Source organism: Neopelma chrysocephalum, unplaced genomic scaffold (genome assembly GCF_003984885.1).
Source record: "Neopelma chrysocephalum unplaced genomic scaffold, ASM398488v2 Primary Assembly neopelma1_63, whole genome shotgun sequence".
NCBI lineage: Eukaryota > Metazoa > Chordata > Aves > Passeriformes > Pipridae > Neopelma > Neopelma chrysocephalum.
The window spans coordinates 13,541,282-13,556,793 of NW_020897720.1; the positions used below are offsets into that span (position 1 = coordinate 13,541,282).

Below are 15,512 nucleotides of genomic sequence, written 5' to 3' on the forward strand. Positions count from 1 at the left end.
ATGCACAGTACACACTCAGGACCTCTGAATATCTGCACAAACAATCCAAAAATGTCCTTTCCTTGCATGTTTCCAGCAGGAAGAATCCTCAAGGAAGGCATTGGCACTGGATCCCGCAGCACCCCTCTTCCCATGGCACCTTTAAGGAGTGTCTGGCTAATCCTCCCAATTAGGTGGGACTGGGCAAAAGTGTGGGAATCTTCAAGGGTGTTCAGACTCCTAATTCCTAGAGTTGGTGCTTGTCTCATAGAGCCTGGAAATCTGTCCTGCACACGTCTAAGACAAGAGCTGTGACACTGTGGGATGTGGAGAATTAGTATAAAAGCAGTAAATGAGACAGGCAACCTAAGCATACAAACCAGCAGGTTACTTTTAGATGGCAGATTTATTGTATGGCCTTTCCTCCACCTGGCAAGGGCCCTGGCATGCCAGTGGCACTCAATAGTGCCAGGGAAGGTACAACCAGCTGGAGAGACCTGTCTGTGCTGTGTGCCCAGTGTGCTGCTGCTGTGCCATGTCCCCACACAGTGTGGGTGGGGCTGGTGCTCACCCGAGGCCACTCACCCAGAAAAAAGCACATTTGAGGGTATGACACCAAGACTCACAGACCTGTTCCTCCCTTCCCTGGTTGTCTCTTTCTTTTGACTCTGATCCATGGACAGGAGCAAGCGAGGGCTTGCTGCTGACACGGTGATGGATGGCTGCAGGCAGAGGCTGCTGCGAGGGATGAGTGACAACCTCCCAGGACACAGAGCTGATGGCAAACTGCCCAGTTTGCCAAGCTCCACTGCTAAAGAGGTGGAGCTGCAGTGCACAGTGTGGACCACTCACAGGCAGCCTGATTCCAGCAGGCTCAGGCCACGGGAAAAGAACTTTCTGGGAAGTGCACGATGTATGGAGAGCTTCATGTATGTCCCTGCCCAGAGCCATCAGCAGGGACATGAGTGCATCCCACAGCAGGACCTTGTCAGAGGGAGGTGATGAGCAGGCTGGAATGGTTGTCCTCCAAAGATGGGTTGTAGGAGCTCACACTGCTTTGTGATTGCTCCAAAGCACCGTCAATGTCTAGTTCACTGTGTGCCAAGCACTGAGCAGCCTTTTTTTAAACAAATACAAACATGATTTTTGAGGAACGGGGAAGTATTCACAGAAAGCACAGGGATGGCATTGATTTACCAACAGTTGAAACTTCAGTTCAGATTGATTTCCATTAAACATGCCAAAGGGTTGGGGTTTTTTATGGTTTTTTCCTGAAAAAAAAAATCTCCATGCAATGCAAGCTCTAAGAATTCACCAAGAACAAGGAATAAGTATGCTTCAAAGTTTTTTACTTCACTTTTCATTGTAAAACTATTTAATATTTTATACACGGGAAATTGCTCCAAACATTGTTTCTTTTGTACCACTTTCTTCAGAAGACTGTTGAAGCCACATTAGCAAAGTAAAAACCACTTTAAAAATAAGGGATCTTTTCTAACTCTTATGTGATACTAAAAAGAAAACAGAATAAATTGACCCATTTTCTTTCCTGAGCAAAGAATTGTATGGGAGCCCCCAGCACCCAGCCTACCCTGCCCGAGGGCTGGAAAAGCATCTCACTTATTTGCCCCCTTTCTACCCTTCAACCACAGCAAAACAAAACCAGAATTTCCACCCAAAGCACTCTGCAGTCCTGGAGAGCTGGTGCCTGCTCAGGAGAAAAATAAAAAACTTAATAAATAAGGCATTTTTTTGCAAAGCACAGCCTGAATCTGCCACTTCCAGATGTCTTTGGTCTTCACGAGTCATTCCCACGTTGCAATGCCAAGTGTGACAAGCTGCAAAGTTTGGGACAGGGCTTGGAGAGATGAAAACCACCAGCGGTTTCAGCAAATCCAGTTGGGTACCAAGACTGAGGGATAACTTTTTGCCACAGAGTTGTTGCCTCACCTGCAAAATGCCATTCCTGGGCTCACCAGCAACCCAGGGAATGGCACCTGGAGCAGCAACCCCCTTCCCTCACTTCCCAACAGAGCTGCACAGGAGGGAGCCTGGTCCTTGGGACCATCCCAGTCTGTTTCTGGGTGCTGGTGGCCTCTTTCTGTCTGGGAAAGACCAGATTTGTTCTTGTTCTTGTTCCTCATTCTGGAGTAAGGAGCACATGCACTTTCCCACCTGCCACCAAAGGCTAAGCCTCAAACGTGGAACACCCATGGTTCAACAACTCTGGAAAACATTCATTTAGAGGGAGAACATTGTTTCTGGAGTGGAAACCCTTTCCTATCTCACACCTCACTGTTCAAAAAAGTTTTCTGATTCATGCTGAATTCAACCCTGCTGGCACTCCCCCACAGCCACGTTATCTCCAGGTCCCACTCCTTAGCTCACTATTGCGGTGTGAAAACCCAAAGCCCTGCCCCAGCAGCTTTTCTTCTCAGCTGCTCTGCAAACATTTGCCATACATCATTCATTATGCTCACAAAAAAACCTGCGTGCTCCTTTCTTAAACCGCTGCCAAAGTCATCTGCAGGGGAACTCCAGGCAGGCAGGTACGGGAATACAGAGCTTCCTGCTTGCCCAGAGTCCTTCAGTGACTCCTCACTGGCAATTCTCATCTGTCACATCCTGCCCTGAATTTTTAGGAACAGCCTCTGCTCTGAGCCATGTTGCAAGTCCATATGGTACAAATACACTCAGTGGAAAACTGTAACACATCTTAATTGTCGTCGCCGTCGCTTCGGAAGAGCACAGCCAACTTTATGGCAAGGTCCCATTACAGCATTAAACACAGATAGCTCCTGTACAGCAGGAAAGGAGGAGAAAACGGGGAGAAACCAAGTCATTTAGTTGAAAATGCATTATCTGATTGAAAAAATATGTTTGTGCAGCAGCTCTCTGCTGCAGGTGAAGTTAATGAAGAGGAGGTTCCCGGGGTACATGTGTGACCCTTTAGGCGACAGTAATCAGGCCGGGGTGCATTTCCTGGGGATTGGGAGCCAGCTGAGAGGAGCTGTCGTGCCTCGGGTCATTAAGCACAGCCAGCCAGTTATCGACTGCACCAGTGTCATTACTGCTAATACCCCTGAGCAGAAAAAAAGAACCTTGGCAAGCTCAAAGGGGGAGAATCCTGGGGGTTTCGCCCCTTATGCACCATTTATGGAGCTCATGGGACAGTAGGAACCTGCATGTGAACCTGGGTGACAGAGCAAACCATCCCAGGGGTGCTGCAGAGAGCGTGTGGTGACAACACAGTTTGCAAAGCCGGGGTTTTCACCAAAATAAGCAGTTTGCCACATTGAGGAATCCTTAGACATCGTTTTCTTTCCCTGTGGCCACTGGAAAAGGGCGTTTGCTTTCACTGTCCTACAGCCAGAATGACGTGGTTTGTTCATCCCTGAGTTTGTTCCCTTAAAGAAGTGCTGTAAGAGCCTTCAGAAATGGTTTAGGAGAGGCAGCGACTGCTAATTTAACTATGCTTTTTTAGTAAATACCAGAGTAAATAGACATAAATGTACAGTGTTTAAATAGCAACAGCCCTAAGGCATAAGTAAATCATCTTTATCCTCTTTTAACTAAACGGTTTCTGAGGGGTAGGGAGGGTTTTGCACATAAATATGTATCTTAACAAATATTCAGCAGAACCCTTTGAATTTATGTCCTGCTTATGCAAAGAGAAAAAGGAGTCTTCCAACTCCCAAGGCTTTCAGGGATGAGAGGAGGGGCGAGCACAAGGCTGCACGGCAGGAAAGCTGCACTTGGCTCAGCAAAGAAATGTGCTCACTGGTCCCAGTGTGTGTGTCCCACTGAGCCCAGGGGACCTGCCAGGGACATGGCGTGGCAGGGTGGCTCCTCACCACGATGTGCACCCCTGTGAGCTGAGCTGTGCCCAGCCTGCAGATGGTATCAGCACATGTACTCCTCATCTATCAGTGTGAAATCTGATGTGAGTCGCAGCCCAAACATCGCTCCTCGGGCTATAATTAAGCAGAAGTCTTGTTGCTGGTTTGCAATCTGATTTTAGGAAGAGGAATGATGAGATTGGCACTGGAGTCTCCGAGTGGCTTTGATGGGAGCACGTTCACAGCACGGCATCACACCCCAAAACTGCAGGAGCGGCTTCTTAAACATGCAAGGCCATTTACACTGAGCCTTATTCATCTTTTACCATGTTTTATGTATCTTTAACAAAGTAAAGGGATGCTTCACAAACAAAATTATAATGACTAGTGCTTAAACAACCCATTTGATCCTGCGAGCTCCCCGAGCGTTTTCCGCACTCCCACCACTCCCAGCCCAAACTCCCGAGGCAGGAAGAGGTGCAGGCACCTACTGCTGTGCAGAGGAGTGCTGGTGCCACCCCGTGATCCAGCCCCAGTTTTGGGCATCTCTAACAGAAGGATCTCTGCACAACTGCGGGTTTTCATCAGCTCTTCAAAGGCTGTCTCTGCTTTTCCCCCATTCCTCACTTTTCTGGGGAAGCTTGCCAGGGAGAGGCTTTGGAGGAGAAAGTTCCTGGGGATTTTAGGAAGAGGACACAGGTTGTCTAACTCAGCCTTATTTCTGTCCTGTGGAGTAGTTGCCACAGCTCTGTGGTTTCCCAGAGGGTGACCATGGCCAAAGGAAGCCCTGGTGGCCCCTCAAAACTCCTGGCATGAATTATCTGTCCTCCAGGAAAGCCTGCTGATAAATCAGTCAGTGACACCCATTTTCTTTCTGGGGCTCAGTAATTGTTACAGTCTCTCCCCTTGCTATGAGGGCTGGGTTTCTCATTAGCATCTCAGAGAGCTGAAAGATGTGTAAACAGGTGTAGCTACAGAATTTCCTACTGGGTACACATCTGAGGAGGCTCCAGAGCATAAATTACTCTTTCTAAAGTCAGTTTTAAATCATGCTCACTAACAGCCATCTCCTGCCCTTGATCATTGCTCCTAGGATGGCAACAGGAGTTTCACATATGGTTTGAGTGAAGCATGAGCCCTTCAATGGCTCCACATCCACCTGTTTCAGATTGTGTCATAGGTATGTGCTTAAGCATTTCATTAACATTTCCCTTTTTTAGTGCTAACCCAAGCCATGCTAGCTCTGTCCATGCATCTGGAAGTTTGCAGCAGAGATGCAACATGCACCCAAACCTGCCAGAGGCAGCAGGGTGTGAAGCCAGGGGGTGAGCAAGGCAGCTCTGAAATATTCCTGCTGAGAACTGGATGCTTTGTCCTATTTAAATGAAATGGGGATGCAGGATGTGCAGTTTTGAAGATACAGTCCTAAATGAAGAGATTTTTAGGTGTCATCACTCCCCTGTGAAACACACACTCTGCTCAGGGATCTCAGCTGCATTTCAGTGCAAGCTCTGCAAGGACATATCCAGGTTGCTGCTTCTCCCTCATCAAAGCAGAACTGCACCCCACCTCCTTCATTTTGTGAGGTGGGAGGGTCCTTGCTATTTTACAGTTGCTCTAGAAAAACCAGTGTAGTACCAGGGGCTGAAAGAGCCACCCATAGCCTTTGTTCCACGAGCAGCAGTGTTATCCAGCAGCACGGCTCCGAAGCCTGGCTCAGAGCTGAACAGGTTTTAGCATGTTTTTTTTCATCTCATTTTTTCTGTCTCCTTTCATTTGGAAGCTCAACTGTCAAGATTAAACCATCCACCTGTGTGGCATACCCCAGCATGGCTGAACTTGATAGATCTGCACAGTTGGATTCTGCAGCAAAGATCACAGATCTGAGTCGTACACATTGAGAATAGTCTACTAATCTTTCCTCCCTCCACTCCTCCCACCACCAAAAAAAAAACCAAAAAACCCAAACATGTGTTATTCCTTACGGTGCTTTCTTTTTAAGGTCTCTCCTGTCAGCAATGTCATGATGGGAATTCTCAGTGGAAGTCTTTGAAAAACTATATTGCTGTCGTTATCTCGTGTCTTACACACGGCATGTTGGAGGGGCTGAGGACAGAAATGTGTAAAAAATTATTTGGAAGGGGAAAAACAGAGAAAAGTTAGCTATGCAAGACACAGGCAGAGTGTTCCAGGCCTGAAACCTCCAAGTACAGCTTGGAAAGAGTGAAGACCTGTGCAGAAAAGGGAAGGGAAAAGCAGGGCTGGTGCAGGGTGAAGTGGACACAAGCACCAGGTTGTGCTGCAGGGAAGCCCAGAGGTGAAGGCTTCTGCACAGAGGGTTTGGTCCTCATGCATTTTAGAGCAAGACAACCATCTGCACAGTGCTGCCCTCCTTCCATGGGAAAACACGACAGAAATGGCATGAGCTGCTGCAGGACCTTAAACCCATCCTGAGAGAAACCTTGACGTTCAGCCTCCTCAGTTCTGGGCTTGGAGTAACACACATTTCTCAACATTTCCTCCACACAATGTTTTCTCCCTGTTGGTCTCCAGTATTACCACCTGCTATGTAATTTTAGTTGCAAAATCTGGTGCATTCAAGTCCACCTTCAAGCTTTTGTTACAGTGCTCATGGCATCAAGTTCTGTATCCGATCCCCTTTCCATTCCTCAAACCAGGCTGTTGCCCCTTTATCTTTTATTCTTACCTCATCTGTTGAACAAATGTCACAGCCACAGTTATTAGAAATATTTGAACCTGACAGCTGCAAATACTCAGAGGTAACTATATGTGCACAGAACTATAATTAGTTTGAGCGTTTAATTTTGTTTTTAAATCACTGACATCCAGTATTGGAATCTCTGCAGACACAGACAATTGATACAGACAGTGTGACTTGGGGAGCTTTACGGTCATTTATTTTCCATGTAGGAAAGGATAACTAATACACCCTGCCTACAATGACATATATTGTGCTGCACAAGAAGAGATTTTTGCCTCGCTAAAGCTCAGACCACGACACATCCACTCAGACCAACTTCAGCCATGATACCACACTGACTGCAGCAGTCTAAAATTACCCCTGAGTGAGCAGGAACTACAGGCTTGGGCTGAAAAAAAAAATTAGTGCATAATAATTACTTCATGATTGCTGCAGGGTGCACTAAAAACATCAGCTGGAATCTCAGATGTTGCTTGAAGTAGGTATCTCTCATCACTCCTGTCTTATGGAGGGTCAAGACACAGAAGATACCCATTTTGCTCAAGGCAAAGAGATGAGGTTTGAGTCTACAAGCCCCAGCCTTGCATCTCATTATTCAAAGCAGTCATGAGTTCCTTGGGATTGGCAGAAAATAACAATTTCTAATTTGTTGCACCTCCTGCAGTTTGATTTCTCTGGTCAGATGCAGCCTCCTCCAAAGCTTCAGACCACCACCCTCTTTGTACACAATAAATCCAGGGAATTTATCTTTCCTTGTCTTACAGCCAGAGAAGAGCAGAGATGCTCAGAGCAGAACTTCTCCAAACAGCCCATCCTTAAATAATCCAAATCAAACTCACAGGGAAACCCCATTTCCTCTCCCAGTTCAACACATTCTTCTCTTTGTTGTTTCCTGACAAATCCTTTGAGAACTAGGACATCACAAGTAAATATCTGGTCATCCCTGCTTCTGCATTCCTGACTGATGTAGCTGTGTGTGTTGCATAATGTTGCTTTGGGTTTCTAATTGTGAGATTAATTGGTTTATTTGAAGAGAATACACTTGAAGTAATACAAGAGAGAAGACGAAGAAGCAGCAGCCTATAAAATCATTATATCCTAGTAGTTTTATTGATAAGGATTAGGAGAAATAGCTGGAAGACAGAGAAGGAATCATATTTAGCTCAGATAATAAAATTATATGAGCTGCCATTTTCATAACGTTAAACAAGACCTGAGGGAAGCTTAACTTAAAAGATTACACAGGTGGATTCTTTTCCTTCGGAGAACATGAAAGATTATTGTAAATGTCTTTTTACACAGCTGCCTCTTCAAACACAGTCCCAAGGAATTAGCCAAACACCCATTTTTCACAGCAGGGCCTGACACACACAGCAGTGTGGGGATGGAGCCTTTATTGCTGCTTCTGCTCAAAGCAGGGCACAGAGATGCTGGTTTTGCACATTATAAGTTGTACATTATAAGCTCCTTGCCACTGCCCTGCATCCCATGACTGGGGCACTGCAGAGCCTGGTTTGTGAGGCTCCAGGGACACCCCCAACCATGTGTGTTATGTGCTGATGGACAGAGCCAGGGGATAAACAGGTGATGATATATTAAGATATATCAGGTACCCACTGCCCTTGGAACAGGGTTCTGCAAGCACCCAGGTAATACCTGCAGGCAGGAGTCTTTCTTTTCCCAAAAAAAAAGGAGCACCAATGAGGAGAAGGAGAAAGGAGCTCTGTGCCCTCCCAACACATGCTGCTTCTGCTGGCTACCAGGGGTTTAATTCATTTAACAAGGCTAGGACAAATGGTTGGGTAGAATGTATCCAGGCTTGGTTGAAATAAGCATTTTGCCCCCCCCAGACTTTGCTGCTCAGTAACCCACATTTTCGGGACCACATTCTGTGAAAATGCTCCAGCTGAGCTCTTGGTTTAGGTATTCTAGTCCTTGGTTTAGCAGAAGTTCAGTCATATAGAAAGCAAGCAAGTCTCACCTAATATGAGAGATGAAGCTTACAACTTAAAAACAAGGTGGAGAAAAATAGCAACTTTTCTGTCCGAGGAACAGAAGAAATTCCCAAACAGTCATTTCCCTGGGCTGGGGAATTTGTTTTGATTTTTACCTTGATGTTCACTAACAGAAAGCACGAAGATCCAAAGCCTATGATGAGAGCAATAACCATTCCAAGACATTTACAAATGACCCTCTTAACTGTTTATGAGACATTATCTGAGGTAAAGCAGAGTAGGAGAAATAAACTTGAAGTAGGAAGAGCTGGCTCGCCTCCCAGATGGAGCGTGATAAAGCACCAGTGTCAGTGTTTCTTCTCAGTTTTATGGCAGCCTTTAACTGCTTGGTGTTTAGGATTTTTTATCAGAAAACGGAAAGGAGAAGGAATGGATCCAAAGCAAAGAGGTTTTCACAAACAATATTCTCCAAATGACTTTATGTGAGCAGATACTGTGTTATCTGGCTATCAAGATAACACCATTTATTTTTTTACTTGCCACAGCAGCCTGCTGCTCAGATTCCCAGTCCTGGGACGCACGAGGAATTCCTGAGCACAGCAATAAATTTTCAAAGGGATCTGGATGACCCCACTGCTTCTTTCCTATTAGAAAATATCCTGAACAAAGTTGATCTCTGGTCAGATTTACCTCATCAAAAAGATTTCTATTGTCTCTCTTAAACAGTGTGTTAGTTGTCGGTTCCCATATTCAGCAAAGCTCTCTGGATTTTGTTCATCTCCCCCAGAAGGTTAATAAATGGCCTTTCATGGAACCATGGGAATGGGATAATTTTTTTTTCACAGAAAGCTCTCCTGGAAGTTGAAATTATATGAAAACTACCTCACTTCTTACTTTTCCTTAGCCCAAAGTATAAATATTCTCGAACCACAATTTTTCACTGTCCCTTCAAAATATTTTCAACACTACTTTGAGAAAAAAAAGGGTAAAACTCAGTTGTTCCAGTTTGGACATATTGGATGAAAAGCCTCATGTTTCTCTATTCCAGTTTTATAAAAACTTTATTGAAATCGTCGTCAAATTTACAGAGTGAACAGAGTTTTGACAAACAAAAATGCCTAGATGCATTTAAACAACATTTTTCTCATGTTTCCTCATTTTTCTCATGCTTCCTTGCTTTCTCACGCAACTTGGAAATGCGTCAAGAAAACGCATTAAAGAAATCTGGCAAACAGGGGAAAAAAAATAAAATACTTCAGAAATGGAAGACTTCAGATCATACTTTACACATAAACAGAGGGCTTGGGTTTTCCACCCCACCAATGCTCACAACACTTCCTCTGGCACGTGCCATGAGGTGCCAGCAGGACCAAGGGATGGGCCCTGGGAAGAGCAGAGCTGAGGGAAGCACTGGAAATCCTTCCACCTTCTCTGACTGAAGCTGAAATCAGTTCATGAGGACAGAGCCAAAGAGCTGAGGAAACTCCGTGTCTCGGCACCCTTGGAGCCAATTTTTGCTTGGATCCAACATCACAGGCTTCTGCCAAGTCTGGTGTAAATTTATCATCAGCTCTCTTAAAACCAATTTTCTTCTTATCCCTCATTGATTGGTTGGGTTTAGCTCCCTCAGACCGAGCTACTGTCCAGAGGCAAACGGGGAAACCGTTTCTCTTGGAGAATTTACCTGAGGGTAAAGCACTTTGTGGGCTGTTACAACAAATGATGGGTTAGAGAATAAAAGAACCAGCCATTCCCATGCCATGAATGCTCTCAGTCACTCTGCTGCATGACACACTCCCACAGCTGATGCTCGTCTTTCTTTCTCATGGATAAAATACATCCCTCAGAGCAGCATCGCTCCTGATTTCCACCAGCACAGCTGAGCTCAGGCTCTGATCCAACAGCAACTTGTTTTATCGGTGTGGGGCTGCCCAAAGTGAGCTCTGTGCTTCGTAGCACGTGCTCCTGGCAAGCTCTGGGTCACCCACATGGCTCCCGTGGTGGACGGGCACACACAGCCCACCCAGGGATGGGATCGGGATGCCCCGGGGCTGCACAGCCACGTGGGAGCACACAGGGTCTATGTCAGTGGCAGGGCTACTGCTCCAGCCACACACCAGATGCTGGAAATCCTGGATAAATATGTAAAATCCCCTAATTCCACTGGTATAAAATTTCCAGGCAAAAAAAAAAAAAGAAGACGTGTCCAGGGAAACGGTGCAGCAGCCTGAACTTCAAGCCTTCGGTTCCAGGGATTTCAGAAAGCCCTGAATCAAAATTTCCACTAACACCATTTAAAAATATACCCTCCCCAGCCTGCAGGAACCCAAGTGAAGAGCTAAGAATTATTTGAGTGCACAGCAAGGGAAAAAAAGTCCCAGCCCTGAAGGATCAGAACGGGTTTGGAGATCAAGGAGAGGAAAGTGATGCCATCTCTGCAGTGATGGGATTTCCCTGCAGAGATACAATCCTGCTGGACTTTGCATCTTCCCCACACACACAACCTCACCACCACACCACACATTTTAACTCACTCCAGTTTCTCTCACGTTGAACCAGAGCTGCCCTAAGTCATATTGCAGCACGTTTGACCCTGTTTTTCTTCTTTGTTTTCACCTCCTAGTTGTGTTTTTCTCCAGATGAGAATAAAGTTCATGGAAATGCTTATGTGAACCACCTCTTCAAACAGAAATGACCAGAAATGTTCATTCACTGCACACCTTTTAGCTGCCTAGGCAAGGAATAAGTTTTTTCCCCAAGTCCAGCCACCCAGTAAGAGGTTAAGAAACAAATTTCTCTAAGATTTGAAATTGCAATTCTTCTGCCTTCATTATTTGCTGGTAGAATAAAATATAGCATCCAACTGTGAGGAAAGCAGTAAATCCTTATACTTAGCACAATCCCATTCCAAGCAAACCCCTGAGATCTGCAGCACTTTTGAGTACAGCCTAATGGCTGCAAACATTATTTTAAGCATCTTGTCACATCTCCACTGAAAAAGAAAATGAACTACTTTGTTTGAGGTCTGTGAGTTTGCACCGAGCAAGCTGATGCCTCTATAAAATACGTCCCACTGCCCAAAGCCCATTGTTTGGGTACCAAAAGCTCTGAGTATTTTGGGTACCAAATGCAGCCCTGAGCCCAGGATAACTCATTTGGAGCAGGAACATGCTGTCCATCTTCGCTGCCTTTGACTTGCTGTTTGCTGGTGTAGGTCTTGCTCGAGGGTACCTGCACCACAGACTAGATGTCTTTCCCAGACTACACATCTTTCCCAGTGCAGCAAAGTCAACCTCAGTAAAAAGGAAAAAAGACCGGAAAATCTCTTTTGCAATGTGATGCAACTTTACAATTTTTGATTCATGTCATCCAGCACGAGGTTTTCTTGGCCATGGAAGTGCTGTTCCCCATTTGCCTCTTGGAGCAAAATGAAAGGAGAGCCTGTGATGCTCACAGTGTGCTGCTCACGGATTAATGCTGAGAAGAGCAACTTGTAAAATAAAAATGGGGGCTTAAAAAATAAAATAGCTTGACAAGGAAATACTTGAGCTGCCTAAAACAGATTTATTTATACTTTTTGGCAAAGATCACATTTTAATTGGGGTTATTATTCACGTGAGCCTGGAACTATATAATATTATCCAATAATACAGAGAATCTGACACCAAAACATGTCACAGCACATATTACATTTGCATTTGCCAGGCACGGAATCCCATAAATTGTTGTCTGATAAAGGTCTGCAGTTCAATGGACAAGACTTTAAACAATTTGCAGGGGATTATGGATTTCGACATACAACATTCAGTCACGGTTATTCATAATCAGATGGTCTAGTGGGAAAGGGAATTAAGCCTCCAAAGCAGAGCCTGGCCTGAGGCTCTGTTGAACTTGAGAACAGTGCCTTCCAAACCTGGGCCATCCTCCACGAGAGCCTGACAGCCTCGGCTATTCAAACCTCCCAAGGAAGGTGAAGCTGATCGAGGTGTCTCTGAAGATAGGACACAAATCACCTGACAGCTCCAAAGATCCAAGAGGATGTGCAATGTACTGCATCCACAGTGCCATTTGGGGACAGAGGAGATTGAGATTTTATGGCAGTTGCTCATGTTTCCCATAAAACTCAAAGCTCACGCGGGGTGACTCAGGAGGAAGCAAGGGGCAATTGCAAGTTATTTCCCTGGAAACAGGGGCCTGAACTGGGAAAGGATTCAGCAGCGCCACTGCAGGACCAAAAAGCAGCAACAGGGATGGAAATGCTCCTCGGGGCATCAGCCCAAATACCCAGAACTCCTGAAAGATTCAGAAAGCTGTGATACAATAGTCAGTGACACCGTGCTCCCTACCAGCACTGCAGCACACACGGGGCACAGTGGAAAATTTTCAGGCTCGTTATCAAAAAGGAGGGTTGAGTAATCCAGCACTGGCGCCTGGTGCTGCAGCGTGGGAGCTGATCCCAGCCAGCGTGCCCTGGGCTCTGCCACCTCCCTGCAAGAGGGATGCTCAGCCTCCCTGGGGCATCTTTTTTCCAGGTGATGTCCCAGACTCTGAGGAAAAATGCAAATTAACTCCCTATTTTTTCTCATGCTTCATTTGGTTTAGTCCAGGCTGGGTCTTGTGGACCTGGTGGCTCCCCCAAGGGGGTGGTGGTGGGGAAATGGGGACCAGCCTCTCTTTGGAGAAGCACAAAGCCCTGGCAGCCAAGCCTACTTGAAAACCTCATGAAATGATGGTTCCAGGCAGGAAGACCAGCTCTGGGGCTCGAGCTGTGAGTTCAGTTATACTGACCCTCTGCTAACAGTCGTAATTAGGGATTGTGGATCATTGCCAGGAACACGTGCAAAGAACCCAGTAAAACCCCAGAGTGTCAGGGTTTGGAATTGTGCCGTCATGGAGCATTTCAGGAAAGAATGCACTTAATGGAATGAAATGGTAGAAAAGGAATAAAAGCAGGTGTTGCTTTCACACAGGTCTCTGCACACATTGAGGGCAATAAGAAAAACAGGGACGAAAAGATGGACCAGGGTGTGCAGGTGTACTTGGAAACGAGGACTAATCTAACTACCTTAGACTGCCTTTGCCTTGGTCTGTTGTCTTGGAGCTGCTGAAAAGAGCAGCAAAACACACAGCCTTGAAGATCTTGAATGTCAGCCTGGACACCAAGGTTATGCTCAGTTCTTTCCAAAATTTCCACAGGATCATTATCTTTCCCCCTTCTTTCTATGGAGAGTGCTGGAAACCACTTAAAAGAGTGTGTGCTGAACGTGTGCAATAAGACCAAAGCTTTCCAAGTGAACTGAGTGCTGGCAACACAATCCAGGTTGGGAGCAGTGGGAATTGCTCTGCTCCATTTAGTAAGAGTAGAAGAGCACCACCTCAGTAGTACAAACAGCCCTGCATCCCACTGCCAGGAATCTCTGCTGGCAAAGGAAGGAAAAGAAAGAGAGGCTCAAAAGAAGCCGTGCACATGCTTGCACCCCATGCTATGGCAATATCTGGTTCAAGATATTTTAATCTCTTTCATGATTAAGAAGCATAGTGCTCACAGGCTGATCTTTGTTTTCTCCTTGGGGTCTTGCTCTCTCTCTCTCTCTGTCTTGCAAACAAAGGGACTCATTATCTTCAGAGGGACCCTGTGAGCTCCCACACAGCACAGAGCAGAGCAAGTGAGGAATTCCACGGAAGTCCACAGGTAAAAAGTCCAAAAGAGATTGAATGTCAAGGGTGTTCAACCTCCCTCTGCACTTCTAAACACTCATCAAATCATACTGGTCAAGCTTTATAAATTTTTATCAGTTTTCTGATTTAAGCAAAGGCAAAGTTTGGTTTTCTGTTCCTCCAAAACACCAAGAGTTACACTAAGCTGCAAATTCACATGGAAGGGGAATTTTTGTTTTGTACTGAATGGCAAGAGCAAAGCAAGTGTTAAAGAAAAGGCACTGACCTGCTTTTTCCCGGCAATAGTAAAGTCATCTCACTTCTCTTCTACTGTTCAGATTGCCTTGTATTTAGATCCTCTGATGTGAGAGCTGATATTGTTCACTGGGACAGCTCAGATATGGGGCATGGCAGGGGGTGGAATAAAACAACGAGAAATTAAAGTATATCCTGAGAAATAAAAAGATGTTTCCTTTTATCATCTGAAAATGAAATTAATCTGATTTAAGAGCTGCCTGGAACAACTCTTGACAGCTACCAACAACCCCTAAAACAGCTAGTGCAGAGCATTTTGAAATGGGATACAGTGACATTCATTTTACTGATGGGCTCCTGAGGCAAAAAAGGCAAGAAGTGACAGTCCACACACTCACCCTGGAGAGTAACTGAATCTGGGGGCTTTGCAGGTGTAAAACCACCACAGAAGATTGACACATCCTCCTCACCTTACCAGAGCTCCATGGAAGTTTTCTGGAGCAGAACTGACACCTGTGTAACTTCTGTGGCATCAGTGATGGGAATGAGGCCATGTCAGTATAAATTAGTATTAGAGATGTGAGTCAAGCCTTGTAGGTAAAAGTCTTGAAATTCTTATCTCTGATCCACCTGTCAGCATGAAAAACAAAATGGTCAACAAGCATGAAATCCAGCTTCTTAGCTACTTCTGGCTAAAAGTGTGAATTTAGAGTAAGGAATAGTATAACTATTAAATGATTAATGTAGGTCTTCCAAATAGTCACAGAGCTGGAGGCCGTGAGGATTTTTTAATACTGCTCGAGATTTTTTACTGGAATTTTAAGTTTTTGCTGACTAATGACTTAAAAGTTCATTTAATAATTCCATCATAGAGAAATGGCACTAAGGAGAAGTGCACACTTCTCAGCCATCCACTTGCCTGGACAAGGGGCAGAGGTGACCTTAGTCCTGTCTGGACCAGTGTTGGTCCCTGAGGGAGGACACCCAGGAGCTTTCACATCCCTGATGCTTCCAGCCATCACCCATCTTCTTATGTGACACCCCCCCTTTGGGGCTTGCAGTGAGCCTGGGACACAGAGCTCGTTTCCAAATTGGCTCCAACAC

General features: G+C 45.5%; 1 long non-coding RNA gene across 2 annotated transcripts; it reads right to left on the reverse strand.

Moving 5' to 3' along the window:
* Positions 1 to 9,537: 9,537 nt before the first annotated feature.
* LOC113967339 lies at positions 9,538 to 14,892 on the reverse strand. 2 transcript variants are annotated; one of them, XR_003534133.1, is made up of 3 exons: positions 14,807 to 14,892; positions 14,440 to 14,546; positions 9,538 to 9,719 (listed from the first exon to the last, which is right to left on the reverse strand). It is a non-coding gene; the product is annotated as an uncharacterized LOC113967339 (long non-coding RNA). The 2 variants fall into 2 exon arrangements; XR_003534132.1 differs by having other exon boundaries at positions 14,440 to 14,878.
* Positions 14,893 to 15,512: the final 620 nt, after the last annotated feature.